The 19,325-nt window shown below is 42.8% G+C and overlaps 1 long non-coding RNA gene across 1 annotated transcript; it reads left to right on the top strand.

The window, feature by feature from the left end:
- The first annotated feature begins 1,044 nt into the window (after nt 1–1,044).
- Nucleotides 1,045–17,745, top strand: LOC119053651 (uncharacterized). Its single transcript, XR_005083340.2, has 4 exons — nt 1,045–1,456; nt 2,403–2,563; nt 2,662–2,745; nt 17,145–17,745. It is a non-coding gene; the product is annotated as an uncharacterized LOC119053651 (long non-coding RNA).
- Nucleotides 17,746–19,325: the final 1,580 nt, after the last annotated feature.

Genomic DNA, 19,325 nt, shown 5'->3' with positions numbered 1-19,325 from the left:
CATCTGGGAGCAGAACAGTGGAGTGAGCCAGCAGTCTCGCCATTCAGTAGGCAGACTTCCACGGAATCCTCATTTTTGGTCCTATATTTACTCCCATTGTCCTGCAGGTCTCTCTGTCTTAACTGCTCCAGAAAATATAGCTTCGGTGGCTGTTGGGAACCGCTCAGCCTGGTTTCAGAAACTGTAACCCCCTGTGGCTAAGGCAGAGTAAAAAGACCTGGGGACCATAAGTCACTAAGGAGACAAAGCTTATCTTCCTTGTAGGGGCACCGCCTCTGCCACCCTTTCACCTCACCCTGCTTGGCTCCAGGCAGATGACTGGTTAGCCAGTGATGTGTAAGATTCCTTAAGGGAGGGACGACCTAAGACAAGCATGGTCTTGAAGGGGCCCTTAGTTCTCTAAGGTTTGGGGGGCTATAGAAAAAGGGGGTGATGGACCCTCACACCTCAGCTTTGACATAGCCTGAGTGCTCATTCTGTCTGCAAGAAGTCTCCTAATCTCTTGGCTGCTTTACTCCCCCTGCATGATTTAAGCCTGAAATAATGCTGGAGGTGGGTGCAACCCTGTTCTGGAAAGGGTGGGTTTCCTGAGGCAGTCAGGCCTAAGAAAGAATGCATGAAATCCTATGAAACCTGCTTTGCTAATACCCTCAATTGAAATGATAAAGGTCCGAGCATGAAGTGAGTTTGTTTCCCAAAGTTTCATGGCCCTTGAACTATCTGACCGTGACTCAGAATAAGCCCTCAGAGTTCTTTGAATATTATCTATCATTTAATAATCATTTCTGCCTGACAATGACTGATGAGCTTTACATATACACCCTGTATCCTGTACAAATTGAACCCAGTAAAAGCTTATCAAGGCAAGGGTTGGGGTGCTCTCCCCTTGAGAGAGTGGCCATGCCATCCCTTCTCCACAGGACTTTGGTGGTCTGTGTGAACTAGTCTTGTCTCATCCACAACACTGCAGGTGGGTGTCCGCATCAGATGGCCCCTGGAGACGGGAAACTGGTCGTTGGCTGCTGCTTGGGGTCAGGGGGGATCCGGGGGTCCACCCACTCTGCCTCTGCCCTCCTCTCAGTCCCTGTTTCCCCCTCATGCTCCACCCACACATCCTAGAACCTGGGGGCTTTAACTTGAAGTCTTCCTGAGGTTCTGTGGGAGCAGCTCAATATGCTTCTTGTTATCACCCCTCTCTGAAGGGAATCTGTTGAATCAGTTACCTTCTTCCATCTACTTTCTATCTGTCCCTCAAGTTAGTTAACATTTTTAGTCTAGTATTGTCTCCTCACTCGTACCCCTTGTCCTCATAATTTTATATCTGTTTCATTTCTTTCAGATAAGAAATGAGATAAATGCATGTGTTCAGTCTGAGTATCTCACTGAGAATCTCTAAGCATTAGCTCCAAGACCTCTCATTTCTCACAGTGATTCCATACAGCAGATCCCGTTATAGGTGAGGAATCTGGTGAAAAGAGCAGCAGGCCTAAGTCTGCTGTCCAGGATGGAGAACTGGGCTCCACAGGCAGTTAGTTCTCTGACTCCAAAAGACCAGATCCTTGAATTTCATACTACATTGCTTTTTGTTAAAGTAGAGTCCAATTTGCTTTCAGCTTGGCCCAATATCTTATGCTGTTATATAGAAAACAATATCTTTCTCCCCTGAGTCAGGGTAAGCTTTGTGTGTGGCTCAGGGGAGAAATATTGTTAATCTCAAAATTTATTTCCTATAGAACATGTAAAAAGTTTTTTCCTATTTGATCCACACTATTAATACAGACTCTTACAGAAATTTTCTGGACAGAGCACTGAACGTTTTCCTTTTACCCCAATAGAGACAGTCCCTGTTCAGGGGATGTTTTTCACTTGGCCCGGAGTTGCCACCCGATGTTGATTTGCTGTTTTGTGTTTCCTATTTCTGAGTCTCAGTGTTGATGCTCCATCTTACAGAGCTGCCTTGGGTTGGTTCTGCGAAGCCTTATCCAGCTCTCCTGGAACTCTGTGCTTGAGATGCTTTCGATATTCAATCAGGAAATTGGTCTCAAGCAAGTCATGGTTAACAGACGGAAACAGGTTGATTCCCTATTGCACTTAAACATTTGGAAGTGTGGGTTCACTTAAAGTCATCTCTAAGTGACTGGTGTTTGTTACACAGAAACAATCACTTTAGATGCTAAACACGACACAGCGTATTTTGTTTTATTTCATTTAGTTCTTTTCTTTGCACCTCATTTCAGAAATAGGAAAATATAACTTTGGTGTAACTGTCATTTCTTGTAAAAATGTTGTTTTTTGATCTTTGGTAAATAAGCAGAAGACAAGAGGCTGTGACGTATTGTTTAGATGCCGCAGGACAGGTTTTTCTCTCCCCTCCTCTTCCTTCCTCTCTTCCTCTCTGCTAGGATCCTCCACACCTGGTGGGATCGGAGCCTTTTCATGACCCGTGCTGCAGTGACACGGTGAGAGGTGATTGACATTGGGAAAGAGAAATTGGCCTGTTACACTGCCCTGAAGATCAGCACTGTCCTAGGCCTGCTTCTACCGCTGCAAGTACAGATGGCAGGTGGGGTCTCTAACCTTAACCTCCAGGTCTCGAACCGGTTTGTTCCATCTACCCTCAGTGGAGATGTCCTTTCTCTCCACCTTTTCTTTAACTAACAGGTACCCCTGTTCACGTGGAGGAGGCCAATGGGTCTGCACAAAGACTTGGGCTCTGTGTCCCTCCCGATGGAGGATCAGAGGGTGGTGAGTCGATGCTGGCTGAGTCATGCTCACTGGGCACCCAAGAAGAACTGGTCGCTGTGGGCTCCTGTGTAGGAGACAGAGGTCCTTGCCTCGCCTGGAGGGTGGTGGGGGTGACCCAGCCTCTGTCAGCTCCCCTCCGTAGCTTTCCCAGGGTCAGCTCGCAGGCCCCCAGGCCGTCCCCTTACTTTTTAGCAGGCTCCAGTTCTGATCTTTTCTTAGTCTTGAAGAGATCCAGAAATCCTCCCTTGTCCTTCACGTCCCCCTCAGAGACGAGGAAGGGTAAAGCCTTTTCTGGGGTCGACTGTGTGTAGACTCCAGGGTGACTTGGGGGAGGAAATAAAGGGTGGATTTGGACCCTTCCCTGGACGTTGTGGGCTGTGGTCAGCCAGTAGCACTCTGTTCCTGTGTCCTTTCTGGTGCTAAGCTCTGTCCGCAAACCCTCCCAGGCCTTTGCAAAGTCACTGAGGGGTTAATGAGCCAAGAACACAAGCCCTCCTTCCAGCTACCTTGCATCCATCTCTGCAGCCCCACAAAAACCCATAAGCCCTTGGGATTTGGCCCACTTGTCTCTCGTTTCCAAATTCTCCCTCTCCTGGAGCTGTCTTCAGAGCAGGCTGCAGCTTTTCCGTCAACCCTGCTTCCACGTTCTCACTAACATATGTGTACAACGTTTTTCATTTTTAAAGGCTTTTTACTGTTAGTCTTTCTGGAAGGATGACACAAGTTAACATATAATCAGAAAGGACCTCAGACACAATAAATAATGGTTAGACATTGTTCTGAGTTTTGCCCTGAGACTCAAATGGCCCGGTTGCATTTTAACCCTCCCTTCCTAAACCCTCCGCTGGGCAGCGCTGTGACAGATAATCCTCTGGGTTTCCCAGTGCTGATCGTTCCATCCAGTCTTCTCCAGGGTGGGCGCTGAATCCAACTTCTTAGATTTAGCTACTTTTAAATTGGTGTCCCTTCTGGGCTTGCCAGTCCCATTTCCTGGAGATAACAGGGCTCCCCGTGGGAGATTCTTCCTGTTGTCTACCTTCAGGCCAGCTTTCCTGGATCCAGAAGCCTCATTGGAGTCTCCTGGTGGTCCCTGTGTCATCGGCTTCAGGACATCCTCTCCTGGGCCCCAGCCCTCTCCTCCCTTCTCAGTTTGGTTTGTGTCTAACAAAGCCACAGACAAGTTGTTCACGCTTTTCCAAATCTTAGGTGAATGAGGCCTGCTCCTTCAGCTATTGCTTTATAACATTTTTCAGAGGCCCTGAAGGGCTTACGACTAATCATTGTTGCAAGTGAACTGAAAACAGACAGAAGGGAACCTAATTAATGAACGCGTAGGCTTGGGAGTCTGATTGCCTGGCTTGTGGCCGGGCTCTGCCACCTAGCAGCTATTGGACTTTCAGAAATGTAATTAGCTCCCTAATGTGGGGAAAGTAGCATATCAACATATATGGTTGTTGAGAAGATTAATTATCAAGTTCTCAGAATAGGACCTGGTTTGTGGAAGGTGCTCGATTAATATTGACTGTGATTATCCCCATTTTAGAGGTGGGGAAGCTGAGACCTGCAGAATTCGGATTACTGACTCAAGGTCACCCAGCTGGGAAGTGAAGGATCTGAGTTCCAAACTCAGGGAGGGCTGACTCGGAGCCCTCTCTCTTAGCCCCATGCAGCACCAGCTGATGCTGTGTGCCATTATCTCCCAAGGTCTGACCTATATTAGCCCCCTGTGATAGCTCCCACGTGGCCTTCTGCGTTTTTTGCATGTCCCCTTAGCATCATGCTGAGCAGGCCTTGGGATGACTGTGTCCAGCTCACCCTAATGGCAAAGCCCACTGGTCTTGCAGTACCCACTGGACCATCCAGTTCCTTCTGGCTGATCACTCCCTCTGCACACTTCCTTTGTTCTCTGTGATCCATCATCCAGGTCCATCTCTTGCCCTCAGGGGATGCTCTACCATAAAACCAAGATGCTTAAAACACATAGAACAATAATGATATTATTTCAGCCAAGAGAAGGGTAGTTCCCTTGCACAGGTATGGGCAAACCAGTTCAGGTGCAAAAGACAGTCATTTTGGGCTTTCGTCCAAAACTCAAACAGAACACACAGGCACTCATTTATTTTTAGATTTCAGAGAGGCCAGGAAACAACGTTCCAGTTTTCCATAGCCCTGATTGTTCAGGTTTTATCCAGGTTCATAAGGAAATGTTTTGAAAGACCACAAGAAAGTCCTAGTTGGAGGACAGAGTGCTGAGAAGAGGGCGTTGGGGAGAGGGATCTCCTCTTTTCTGTGACGAGCAGGAAGGACAGAAGACCTTGGAACCTAGCCGGCCTTGTCATGTTTCTGGCCGTGTTGTACAGCTTCCGGTGGTTTGGCTGAACGTCAGAATGCGGGGGCATTTCTTTCAATCCAGCTTTATTGTGTAGAAAATGTATCGGAGAAATTCCATTTTAATGAATTTCAGAACTATAGTTTTGGGGTGGGCAGTTGGAGAGTTCATGTTGCTAGAAAGGCAGGTGGAAACCAGTAGGAGCAGTGAGTCTGGAGGCAAGAACCCTGGGTTCCGGTGTGGGCGGGGCCCCGACTCCCGGCTGTGGGTGCGGGTGTGGGCCTGCACCCCGTCAGCCAGCACCACACCCACTCCCACACCCACAGCAGCAGCCTCCTTACCATCTTGTTTCAGGGACACCTGTGTCAAGAACCAGAGTCAGGTACGATTTAATACCTTGAATTCTTACTAATGCTTTAGGAGAAATTCTTTCAGAGTGCGAACAGGGCCTTCCCCATTTCCAATACAACTTGAGTCAAACGAATTTGTTGGGAGAGCACAATCTGATCTTTTAGGAGGGGGCCCATCACCATAGTGTGCATAAGAAGTAAAATGTATTGTTTTGTAAGTATATAGCAAAGTCAAAACCTGCGTACTCAGCCGCCTAGATTCCACTGTTAATGTGTTGCTACCCTTGCTTTGTCACATATCTGTCCATCTATCTCTCCATCAAGCCATTTGTTCTATTGTTGATGCATCTCAAGGTAACTTGTAGACACCTATACTCTTCCCTTTACACGCTTAAACAGGCATGTCATTAGCTAGAATTTAATATCCGTTTATAGTTTTTAACCCATTGGATATAACATCACATCAGTGAAATATACAAAACTGAAGTGTACATTTGTGGCATTTGACAAATGTAATCCAACGCCCCATCAAGATATAGAAAATTACTATATAACAATCCTTGATGGAAAATAACTATGAAGACTACAGATATAGATGTGCAAAATCCCCACCAACCCTCCTCCATCCCATTCTCACGTTTTTCCACCATAGATTAGTCAAAACAGTATTTTTTAGGATTTATCTTGTCTGTTGTAACAGAAAATTAACATAATATTTACTTTCCTAAGAAAGATTGATTTGTTTTTTCCTCCAAATGTCTTGGGTATTAGAGTGCTTCACAGGTCTGGAAAGGGGGCTTCTGGTTTCCAGGCTCATTCTCCTAAGTGGTCTTTGTAAGATTTTGTTTGAGCAAAAGGATCTATTGTTAAAGGAAGTTTTGGAACCACTGCTCTGGTCCTCCCATCTCCAAGTTTATGGGTATTTGCAAACACATTTGGTCAGCGTTTCCTGAGGAGCTGTGCACTTTAGCAAGGCCTAGAATTAGCCTGCTCATGGGAGCCGTCTGCCCAATCTTTCCCTTGCAAAGAAGTCCCAGGGCTTCGAAGGGTCTTTGGAAGCGTAGCCAGGAGGCAGTCAACTATTTTCTTATCTCCATCTCCAGCCAATAAAACTCTAAGCTGAAAAATTTTCCTCAAATAACAATCAAAAGGTGTTTTAGACCCTGCCTTTCTTCAAAATACCAAAGTACTTTGTCACCTAGATAACAGTGGACACTCCTTGTCCCCGGAAATTCAAATGAAACGGGATTGGATGCCAATGCCACCTCACGTGCTGGAGTCCCCTCTGCCCCCCGGAGGCCCCCCGGGGTGTCCTGGGGCCAGGTTTGTTTTCCTGGTGGCTCTGGCCTGAGCTCCCACACCTGCGGTGTCTGAGTCGCCCCCTATCTAATGCACCTTTTCCTTCAGTTTCCACATCTCCCCTATACTTACATCCCCACTAAAACTCACTGTCACAGTGATTTTTTGGTATATAGCAGGCATTGCTAAGGGTTGAAGGACTTTAAGGTTTACATCAAATGAATGCAAAAATCTCTTAAAATGTTAATTCCAGTGATTCCCATTTCTAAAGAATGTTTTATCTCCTCGCTCAGCTGAGCACTCTCTTCTTTCTTTTCTTCCTGATACTCCTGTGTGTTTCTCACGCAGCTTTAGTTTCCCTTGCCGCGTTTCAAGTGGCTCTCACCCTGCAGTCTTCTCAAGACTATTGCATTTTCCTCATTCCTCCTGGAAGGGAAGGTGTACTGCCCGTTGTAGGCAAGACACTTAACCTTGCTGACTGTACAGTCTCGTTTGTAAAATGGAAACGGAGACAATGGCAGCCTTAGTGAGGACCAAATGTGGTAATGTATATGAAAGCATGAGGTATACTAAGAAGTGTTTGTACGAACAACCTAAATGTCCATCAGTGCAGGAGAGGATAAAGAACGAGTAGTACATACATATAATGCAATATTAGTCAACCATAAAATCAGTGGCAGAGCTGGAATTTGAACAAAGCCTTGGGTCTAAGACCCCATGTCAACAATTTAGGGTGGTGTTAGCCGATCTGTGTTAAAGTCCTAAAGCCTCTTTCCCACTTTCAGATCCCTGTGCTGTGCACCATTGATTTGGGGGGTGATGTCCTGACTCATATGTTTTAACCTCATTGTTGTACATCCCCAATTCATACCTGTGGGTGGCTGTTCCAAATGGTGTTTAACTTTAAGCCTTCTTATCCTGTGGAGCAGGGTAGGTGGTACTGAGAGGGGTAGCTGAAGGTGAGATTTTTCAGCTGAAAATTCCCGAGGTTGAGTCAGGACCCAGGAGGCCATGTGAAAACTAGCGCTGTGAGGTGAAAGCAATGGTGGGTAATCTGAGAAGCTGGGTGTTAACAGCAGGGCTTCTGCCAAAGCAGGCAGAGAGAGAGAGAGAGACAGAGACAGAGAGAGAGAGAGGGAGATGTTGCTTCAAGTGCTGTTCTGGTCCAGCCCGGTCCCACAGCAGATGTACTGGGTGTCCGTGTCTCTCATCAGAAGATTGTAGCTGAAAGAAAGGAGAGACTTTGTATTAAAGGGCAGACACAGATGAGGGGCTGGTAGCAAGTGCTCAGGAATGTTAGTTATATTCTCTTATCTCATTCCAGGTTTTTCTTTGATCCCTACTTGTCAGGACAGGGCCAGGGGCCACAGAAGTACAAGGGGAAATAAGGCAACTAAAAATAGATGAGCTGCTGGGAGAGGGTTGAGGATGAACTACAGTGGGTGGCCTCCCTTTTCCCTCCCCCTCATTCTCCTTCCCTTCTTCCCTTTGTCCCCATCTTCCTGCAAATTGAATGCCTACTATGTGCCCAGCACAGATGCTGGAGACAGAGTGCTGAGTAAGATAGACAAGATCTATTCTAGATAGAATAGATCCTCACAAAGCCTCACATTCTAATGGGAAAGACAGATGGTAAACCAGTAAACGGAGGAATAAACATGAAAAATGAAAACAGAGGACATTACAGAGACAGACTGAAATGGGCTTGCAAGTGCACATCTACCCGTAGTCTTCCCTGAGGTCAGTCAAACAGGAACCTGCTCTTGGTTTAATGCTTTGCTGTCACCATCTCAAAATTCTTAGTAATGTTTTTAACAAGGGGCCTTGCATTTTCATTTTGTGTCGGGCCTGTTCCTGCCTAAGGGGGCAGGGGCAATGGGGCAGAACAACCAGGGTACTCTGAGGTGTGAGTGAGTCACTCTGTACATGCAATTGTTTTTTAATGCAGAGGTTGATAAATGATGAAACAGAGGGGGTTGTGGAATTTCTTTCTTTGAGGAGTTGTAAAAATGGCATAAGCCTTGCTCTTCTGCAATGTGTAGCTGTGTTGTTTTGCTTAATAGCAAGAACACGGGCGTTGTTCTTGAGGGACCTGTCTACAGATCCTTTCTAAGTATGGAGAACTTCAAGGAGGATCAGGGAATCCATGTGACATTGGGTTTTTTTTCTAGTTATTACATAAAAGTTTTATGAAGAAATCATTTTTCACCCTTTCAATAGCATGCACTGAACTTCACAAAAACTTGTCAGCGAGAGGCTAAAATGATCTCAAGAGCTGCGAGGAAGTCTCCCCGCCCCCGTGCACTTTGTCTGGTTCTTTAGGGCGCACACACCCGCCAGGGCTGCCACAAGCTGCGGACCAGGAAAGGAGGAAAGTTTCTGAAGACAGGCCCATATTGAAAAATAAATTCATCATGGAGTCGATTCTGTCCTTCAAGAAGTGTCTGGGTAAAAGGAAACCATCTGGTTTGAAATGGTTGTTTGTTTGCCATGATGAGGGATATAATATATTCCTTCTGGAAACAGAAGTTCTAGTTGCTTTTGCAGATTGCATTTCAAGTAAGCAATTCCAGGAGTAATGGGTGTGGGTTATTAAATATTAACTTGAATCTGAGGTAGGTCAGATCAGTGTTACAGTACGATGCTCTTACCATTTTAGAAACTTCCCTCTCCCTGTTGAGAAGGGTTGGGGGGGATGCAGAAGAGCAAAGAGACTTTTTGTAAGTGCATGCTCGTACTCGGTTAGGTGTTTTGTTGGCCAATGAAACAAGTGTTTCCTGACATTCTTACCTTTAGAAATATTTTCTTCCACGTTGTTTTATGTGCACTAGGTGTGCAGGTACTTCTTATTTTTCCACCAGTTGTTTTCTTGGGGGGGGGGATGTTGTTTTTATTTCTCTTCATCTAGGTAGATTTGAAGCACATACCATGATGGAAGAAAAATTACCAGACAGAGGTTGAGGGGAAGCAGCTACAGACAATTATAGAAATCATGTTAGGAAAAAAAATTACGTCTTCAAGAAACTCCACCTCTTATCTGGGTGGAGAAACAATTAGAGAACAATACAAGACAGTATATAATCAAGTGCTAAATTGTGCGGTACGATAATGAGTGCTATAGGGATTCAGAGAAAGGGAGCCTAAGACTATAGAACAATTCACAGCGTTTTGTGCTGACAGACAATCCCACTGCCAGGGAGAGATGTCTGCCTTTTCTTTGAGAGTTGATTGTGACGCTCATAGGGCCCACTTTGTGAATCTATCATTAATGGCCAAGATCAGGTCTTTTGTATGTTCGATTGCCTGTTGGTTATGGTGGAGCCTGGACAAATGGGAGGTAGAAACCAATAACTTAGAGTGAGTCCGCCCATCCTGGCGAGCATGCCACCAGGATGGTCTCTGCATGACAAGCACCCGCTCCAGTCTCCCTGACAACAATTTCTGCAGAGTTGAAAGCCATTAAGGGGTGGATCTCTCCAGTGATAGCCTACATTTTCCAAGGGATAAATCTTTTCTGCTACAGAGGTTGGCAGCTGAATTTTGGTCCTTCTTGCCTCTAATCTTCACACTTTTCACCGAGCAGCTCCAAGGCTGGGAGCAGCTGGTGGGGATGGTAAATGTTTCTGGTAGAGTGTGAGGCAGGGGGTGGAAATCTCTCCCAATTTATAATGAAACATCACCTTCTCGGTGTGAAGGGTTAAAACCAGTCAGGCTGTGAATGTTTGTAGCTTTCAGCTATTCCCCAGGAAGCGTGATACCTGGAGAATTTGAAAGCTCCTGACATACCCGTGGGTCCTAAAAGGGAAATTCTCCACCAGGTAAATATGGTGGAGAATCATCTTCCCTGATGGGTGGAGGTGAGAACAAAAAGCTGTAGGAGAGTCAAACCAGCCCAAGTAATCAGCTTGACTCGATATGCGATTCCAGCTCCAATCAAAGAGTGTTGGTGAATGAAGACCTGTTTAGCCTCTGTGTCAGCAGCATGTTAAACTTCCTCATCACCTGTCATTGACACCAATTCAGTCGAACATGTTTGTCAAGCATGGTTTGTAATGCATGTGACCTCACAAGAGGCCACCCTCCTTTCTGCCTTGGGTTGGTCCTTTCCTTTACCAAGTGTGGAGCAAGCACATGGATGCCCAGCAGGCATTACTACCACCAGATTTTAATTCACTTTTTAAGAAATAATAAGTTCTTTTTTGAAAGGAATTCTTTTTTTACCTCAATGGGTAAAAAATGTGATTGGAGAAAGAATATTTCATGTTTATGGCAAAAAACAACATTTCTGTTTTTTTTTGTTTTTTTTTTTTTTTTTTTTTAAGTCAGGGCCTGATAGTCATTGAGTAGAACTAGGCTTTGGAAAAGCATCTTGCAGTCTGGACCTTCCTGTCCCAGCCCTTTTGGCAATGAACATGAAAATCATTGATGATAATAATAATAGCTATTATTTCTTGAGCCCTTACTTTCATGTACAGATACCATGGGTTCTCATAATCCTCACAACAATTATACTCCTCATTTTATTGGTATAGAAGTAAGTCATAAAGGATAGAAACTTTCCAAGTCACAGTAGCTAGAGAAAGTAGTAGAAGTGGGCTCCATTCCATGCAATTTAAAGACAAACTCACGCACTCGACTGTCATGCTATTCTATGCAACATGGTTTGGTTTGGCAGGTTTTGATGTACTATAGAAAAATCTCTTGTAAACTTGAATATAGTTGGGAGTACCCAGGCCCAGAAATCCATGGGCAGTGGAAGCTGGTTCTGTGTGAGCGATGTTGATTACGCAATGCCCTGTTTTTCTTAGGTGGATGTATTAGGTGGTCTGCTTGCCTTTGTAGTGAATACATGGTCTAAAGTCTCCAACCTCTAAGAATGTAGCAGCTCATAGCTGGTTAAGGTGACAGTCCCCTACGTTTTGCATGTACCATATGACAGAACTTAGATCAAGGAAATTCTCTATGAACAAAAAAGACAAAGTTGAAAATCTTTCCAAAGGAGTCGATTAAATATAAATGTAGGCTAGATAACTACTTCTAATCACTTATTTGGGGTCAGTGAAGTCACTGGTTTGATCCTGTTTACACAGTGAAAGAAGGTTATTCCCAGGTCAGCCAATCAAAGCCCACCACATACTTAAACAACACCACCATTATGGTGAAAGTCAGATTTGCCCAGTTATTAGCTGACTTGCTAAATTTGCATCAGTTCTTCCCACATATGCCTGTAACACCTCATCTTCCCTGTAAACATATACAGAGACTTTTCATACTCAATGAGCAAAAACCATTAAGTACTGACTTTCTTTCAGTTGGATGATGTATCACAGAGATTTTCCTTAAGGCTTCAAGTAGAAACAGATATTATTCAACATATCATATTTCTGGAAGGATTACTACATATTTTTATTAGATACATAAGTTGAATTCCTCTAAGCCTGTTTTTATTATTCTTACAGGATTGGATCTGCCAAGTGTTTACTTTCACAACTTTTAACAACCAGTGCCTTGCATGGTATGGCAGGAATGGGTGTGAAACTCATTTCTAAGGAACTTAACGCTGGTGTGTTCTAGCCGTGACCTGAGAGATTTAGGGTCTAGGCGGTCTTGTAACAGCCGAAGTGGAAAACTAGCTAAAAAGAGAGCTGAAGCTCCCTTACAAATGAAATGGCCAATTAGCTGGGGTGAAAAGGAAAAGTCTAAGTGCTTATTTCACTAACTCACCATTTTCACGTCATTATCAGGACAAGCAGAACTTACTCCAGTCTGATTTTTTATGAATGAGAGTTGTCATTGTAATTACTTGGTTTTATGTGGGTTGTCCAGGACACCTGAGGGTTTGTATCAGTATCAGTTAGAACCAGCATCTGACAGCATCAAGACCAGCTCTAAATCCATTCCTTTATTTGGGGCTCCTCTTGTCCTGAATAATAATGAGATGACTTTCCAAACTTGTTGGGACTATGCTGTCAATAAAAATGTTACTAGTAGGAAAGAATATCTCATGAAGACCTCAGTGTTGTCTCACTTGTAAAGAAAGTTGCTAAACACCTTGGAAAAAATACCTGTCAGGTAGTGGTTCTCTTACAACAAATGAGAGCTCTTCCTGGGGCATTGTCGACTAGCTGCCTTTTACCTCCTTCACCTAAGACTTGCCAAAGAAGCTTGTATTTGGCCAATGACTCACTCTTGTATGGCTGTGTTTTCTTGTCTCTGGGACTGAAGAGAGTAATCACCTTGAATCTTGGAGGAATTCCCAGTTAATGCCAAAAAGCAAGCAACCAATTCAAACTGTTGGTAAAGTATAGGACATGAGGGAGAATGATGGTTAGCTTTCTTACCTCATGCTTTGGATTAAACTCCACTTTTATTTGCCAAATGTAAAATGAGATCCCATGCCCCAAATTTATGCATTTGTTAAAAATTTTTTTAATGTATTGGTCTTAGAGAGAGAGAAACATCAATTTGCTGTTCTACTTATTTATGCACTCATTGTTTGATTCTTGTATGTGGTGCGATCAGGGAATGATCCCGCAACCTTGGTGAATCACGACGACGCTCCACCCAACTGAATACCTGGCCAGGGCCCAAGTTTTCATTTTTTAATTTATCATACACTCAGTATCTCTTATTCTTATGTTATTTTTCTGGGTCTAACCTGAACCAAATCTGTGAACCATTCGATAAACATTTATTGGATACCGATTAGGTGCAACCCACTATGGAGGGTCAAAGATGGCTGGCAAAAACTTCTACATGCCTCCCATTGTGAAGCGGGATCTTTGCCCCCTCCCCTTGAATCTGGGCAGGCTTTGGGACTGATTGACCAACAGAATATGGCAGAAGTGCTGCTGTGCCTGTTTCAGAGCCCAGCCCTCAAGAAAGTGGCAACTTTCACTTTCTGTGTCTTGGAGCTCTCTCTCTTTCTCTCTCTCTTTCTCAGAGCTGAGCTGCTGTGCAGGAAGTCCTACTGCTCTGAGGTTGCCGTTGTGGAGAGACCACAAGTAGGCACTCTAGCCACAGTCTCAGCTAAGCCCACGTTCCAGACGTGAGTACAGCTGTTTTGAACATTTCAGACAAGCCCACCTGACAGCTGAATACATCACTATGTGGAGAGAAAGCTCACCTTCCTGAGCCCAGCCCAAATTCCCAATCCACCAAATAATAAGATATAATGATTGCTATATTAAGCCACCCAACAAACTGATGTCAGAATAAATGTTTTGCTAAAATTTGAACTCTAACACTGCTTTGAAAAATTGAAGTGACAAATAAGCTAATATGGGTAAAGAGCTGGCACCTAGAAAACACTCAGCAAGAGGGAGCTTTAGTAAGTATTACTGTGTTATTCCAACTATTCTTCTTGTTCTTTGTGTTTCCCCTTGGTTCCATGGTCAACATCACTGCCAGAATCAACTTCCCAAAGCACAGTCATATGTTTAACATGGCAGATTCTGCTAGTGGTCTCTTCAATAACAAATCCTCTCCTTCCTCAGTAATAGGACCTTTGAATATTATTTGGGTATATGGAAGCATGAACTACATTTCCCAGCCAGCCATGCATGTGAGTGGGGCCACACAACTAGGCTTTGGCCAATGGTAGGTAAGCAGAAGTGGCTGTGCTCCTTCCAGGAGGTATCCACCAAGAGAAAGCCATGCCCTTATTCTTTGTGCTGCCTGGAGTATAAATATGGTGCCTGGAGCCCATTCAGCCTCTTGACAAAGCCAGCAAGGGTCACATCCTTGGTGTGTCAGGAATAAACCTAGGAGTGTGGGATCCTGACTCAACTGTGGACCTTCCTCAGCAGCCTGGATTCTTATGTCTAGATCTTTACATGAAAGAAAAAAACCTTGTAGATGTAATTTCATCTTTAAAAATTTTTGGCGAATGTAACTCTACCTAAGTTTGACTAAAAAGCCTACTACATATTAGATGCATACTATAAGATGACTCGAATGAGGCTTCTGCTCTTGTGGGGTTCAGTCTTTAGGGAAGATGTGAATGAATAGAATAATAAAGGGCTATAGAGTAGATAGGACAAATATTTATTTCACAATTTCTGTGTACCTGGGACACATTTCATTCATCATCTCACCTTGTTTTCACATGGTCCTGTAAAAACAATAAATGATGATGCATTTTAAAGAGGAGGAAGACTCAGAAAGTTTAAGTCTCTCATTTGGGATCATGCTAGTAAGAGGTGAACCCCCAGCACACTTCACCATTTCTGCCACATCACATTGCAATAAGGAGGCTGTTACTGAGGTTCAGTCAGTGAGGTGACTGTACATTGCACTTTGAAAAATGAGTAGATATATGAAAAACACCAAAGAGAAGGGACTTCCATAAAGGAAGGACAGAATAAGCAAAAGGGTTACAGCACAGGCATGACATTTTGGGGACATGGCAAATCCTATGGGACAGCTAGAAAACTGGGTGGGATCTGATGATGAAGTACTTTGAACTTGAGCTTTCTCAGCTTTTGTATCATGCTGTTCGACTTTCTCTTCTTGTGCATGCTTTGATATTTTTTCTCCCATATACGATGACGATTGTAGTACTCTTGGTATCAACCAGGAACTTGGAGCTAGCTGCTGTCACAATACTCTCCAAATCTAGATTGCTTAACACAGTGAAGGTTGGTTTCCTGCTCTTGCAAAGCCTGAAACAGTCATCAGAGCAACAAGGGGGTATGTGTGTGTGTCACAGAGGGGAGGAGGATTCTAGTATAAGCAGTGACTCAGTTTACTTCGGCTACATTTCATTTATGGCACCACAATAATCCAAGGCCTCCTTGGAGTTCTTGTTAGCTTCTTTGCATTCACCTGGCTGCCAAGCGATGAGAAAGTGTGGAGGACTATGTGGTGCTTCATGACTCATCCTGAAAAGTGGTATCTGTCACCTTTGTCCACATCCCATAGACAAGGCTGAGTAACATGGTCCCAACTCAACTGTATAGAAATAAAAAATAGGAGTAGGAACCTCCAGCCAGTCTCAGTCACACTGGTTGAACTTCTTCATGGAGGTGAGATAGGTGTTTATGAAATAATATGTATAAAATCACTCTATAAAATTCTTGGTTTATACTTTACATCTGGTTTATATTCCTTCATATTCACATATCCAAATCTTACTTATTTTCAAATGTCACTTTCTCCGTGAAGACATTTTGCAATTTACCCACCTCTCTTCTCACACAACACTAGCTGATTATCTCTGTCTTCTAACACTTCATTGCACTATTTGAGTTTTTTAATTTGCTGTATACATCTTTTATCTCTTAAGGAGTCTGGCACAGTTTCTTGCATACACAGGGTGAGGCAAAAGTAGGTTTATAGTTGTGAGTATGCAGAACAGTTTATACTTGTGTTATTGTCTATTAATCATTGTATTATTTTCCATATGAACAACTGTAAACCTACTTTTGCTCCAATCTGTATAATGTGCAAGTTTTGATTGATATGTTAGATAAATATATTAGATAAATTGTTGATATATTAGAATTAAAAGAGCAATGAAAAAATTCAACCTCTAGGGTAACTGGCATATTCCCCTCCTGGCCCCCCACCAACATGCTTAAGTCTCTCGTTATTTTTCTCCCAACATGCTTTATAAAAATGTCATAATGTTGAACCAAGCATGAAAATGAATATCAAAATTATACAAATTGATCATAAACATTGGTTGGTTTATTAGGTATCTAGCCAAGAGACAAAATAGGGACTGTAGGTAATGATACCCATAGTAAACTGCACAGCATCTCTCACTGGCTTTGTCTTTCTCTTACTACCAGTCTCTTGGCTCCTTGAGGGACTGAGAAGGAGAGTCTAGGTTGCTTATAGTAAAGACATCATAAGGGGCTTTGGAAATAGTGGTAACTGGGGTTCTCTTGACTGCCTTGATGGAGCTCCTGAGGTGGCAAGGAGATGATGCTGCCAGAAGGAGGCCTTTGCTTCTCTACTTACCACTCCTTTGGGGTCAGTTAGGGTGGTTTTTGAATGTTCACGGTGAAAAATAACTCACCTCCCACTATACAGCATTAAATGTATTTTCTGGTCTTAAGAAATCCAACATAGATTCTGGTGTACCCCAATTATTCTAATTCCATGTAAAGGATAAATTAAGTGAAAAAACATTCACTTTCAAAAAATTACTTTACTAAATAATTTACAATACAGTTTTTTTAAATAACAAGATCATTTTTTTGTACTCAGACTGTGATTCTCTTTACAAATATTCAGTTCAAAATACAGCATTTTGAGAACTCTTGTATCACATCAACCCTTGCACTTACTTGGGGTAGGTACCCGTTGGGCTTTGGAAGGTAGCAAGTCTGACTTCTAGTTCCTCTCTAATTCTTCCTGCTTTTAAATAAAATCACTGGCCTCACTTACTCTTTTCAATTTTATTTGCCCATTAGGTAAGAGCACGGCTCAGATGGATGTGCTGGAGGAAATGCACCAGGAAATCCTGATCGGGGTGCAATCAGTCACTGTTAATGCTCATAAGTATCAAAGCTACTTGAAGAAATACAGCTACTTATAAATGGGCAATAAAGTTGAATTCATGAAGCAGTTCCTTCTCCATGGGCAATTTCTTGGTGCTGAAGAACTGGAATTGCATGCAGACTATGAGTGTCAGAACTCCACACGGCAGTTAACACACTTTAAAGAACAGGTATTGAATTTTAGTTGAGTCGAGCATCATCTTTTTCAATTCCAGGGACAGCTTGTTAAATCATAAAATACTTTGAGATATGAAGCTCTTATCTCTGAGAGATCTTTTTTCTTTAAAATCAACACTATGAAATACTATTTGAAGGAGCTGACAATTTTAAAAAGCAGAGGATATTTAGTGACTAGCTTCAAGTTGATATTAAACCTTTTAAAAATCAATGATAAATGTTATAAAAAATAGAATTTGATATTTGGGGAGTATCTGCTTAACCATGTAACCTGCAGATAGAGTAATTTGAATCTGGTTGATTATGAGAAGAAATTAAAATAACACAAATCATTTGATGAAACCATCCTCATAGAATTCTAATTTAACTCAAATAATAAGTATTTTAATGGTTCTCTTGTGTGCTTATTTTTAGTCTCTTATTCTCTAAGTTACAAGAGAGTTGCTTTCATGCATGTGAAATGCAATTCTCTTCTAAAAACTTGACACAATGCTTATCCATTCGATTTGATTGCATTTGCGTGTTCATTAATATAATTGAAACATGTAGCTTCCCCCAAGTTTTCACAGGCTTATTCCTAATTAACTGTTGGCATTTTCTCATATTACATGTTAGTATAACTGAGTTAGGTCAATTTTTTTGTGAAATAAGAGAAAGTTGAGCAGAGGAAGGGAAGGGAGGTTTCTGCCCATTCAGCACTGATTTATAGGACTCAAGTGATATGGACTCAACGAGGGGTCCTCCAACCGGTAGTAGATAAGACTCTTTATCAGCTGGGCCCCAAACCGCAAATCAAAGGAGGTTCATGATGTCCTAAGTATGTTCTGTGTATTTCCAATGTATTTTTATTGATTCATAGTAATGATGTAGTAGAAAGACCTATGAACTTGGAAGGAGAAAATAGAGGTTCCAGTCCCTATGTAGCCACTTTTGAGTGCTGTGATCTTACACGAGTGAGTTAATCTGAGTGTATTTCTTCATAGGGCTATGGTAGAGATACAAATGCAATAATTATACAGTTAATTAGTACATGTTTGTTGCACGAATACATGATTTTTGGGGGGGAGGCATCAAAGACAGGAAATAAAATGCATGAAGGAGATGGTCAATGAAATAGACACAGGAGGCTCTGGCCGAGCAGCTCAGTTCTGTGGAGTGTCATCCCGATATGCCAAGGTTGTGGATTTGATACCTAGTTTGGGCACATACAAGAATTAACCAAAGGAGATTTAAATAGAGACAACTTCAAGTCAAATAAAATATTTAAAGTCATATTTTTTATCTGTAAAGATTAATGTGAGGATATCTGACTAAAAAGAATATGAGAACCCCCTACTTTCATTTTTGCTTCCTGCATATTATACTTGTTTTTCCATATGATAGAAAATTGTTATTGACAAAATAACAACAACTCCAGTTGTTATTTTGATGACACTAAGTGAAGATAATTTGGTTGACAAATTAGGCAGGCACCCATTTCTCATAATAGCTGTATTCTTTTTTTATTTTACGTTGCCGTCCCATTATATATGTATATGCTTTTGAGAGGGGTCGACTCAAACAAGTGGTGAGAGGGAAGCTCTGTCCTCACTCATCTGTGCAGAAGGATGGATCTATGGGGCTTGCTGTGAGAGGAGCAGTAATAGGTCACAGGGATCCCAGGTCGAGGTAGAAATGGTGCCACATGTTGGAACTGGGCCTGTCCAAGGAAACCTCATGTCACAAAGACAGTTCACCCTGCGAACTAGTTTTTCCTGAACGGTAAGTAACCGCATCCTTATGTGTATCTGAAGTTGTTGAAAATCTTTATTGGAATCAGCCGATACCCTTGGAGGAGCTGCACTTGCCAAGGAGAGGCTGTGAAATGTCAAGGGTAAAAAGCTGAGCTTTCTGTTGGGTGGTTTCACCTCTAGCAAG

The sequence above is a fragment of the Artibeus jamaicensis genome, unplaced genomic scaffold, assembly GCF_021234435.1.
Source record: "Artibeus jamaicensis isolate MK-2021 breed Jamaican fruit bat unplaced genomic scaffold, CSHL_Jam_final contig_391, whole genome shotgun sequence".
Lineage (NCBI taxonomy): Eukaryota > Metazoa > Chordata > Mammalia > Chiroptera > Phyllostomidae > Artibeus > Artibeus jamaicensis.
This window is presented reverse-complemented; position numbering and strand designations above follow the sequence as displayed.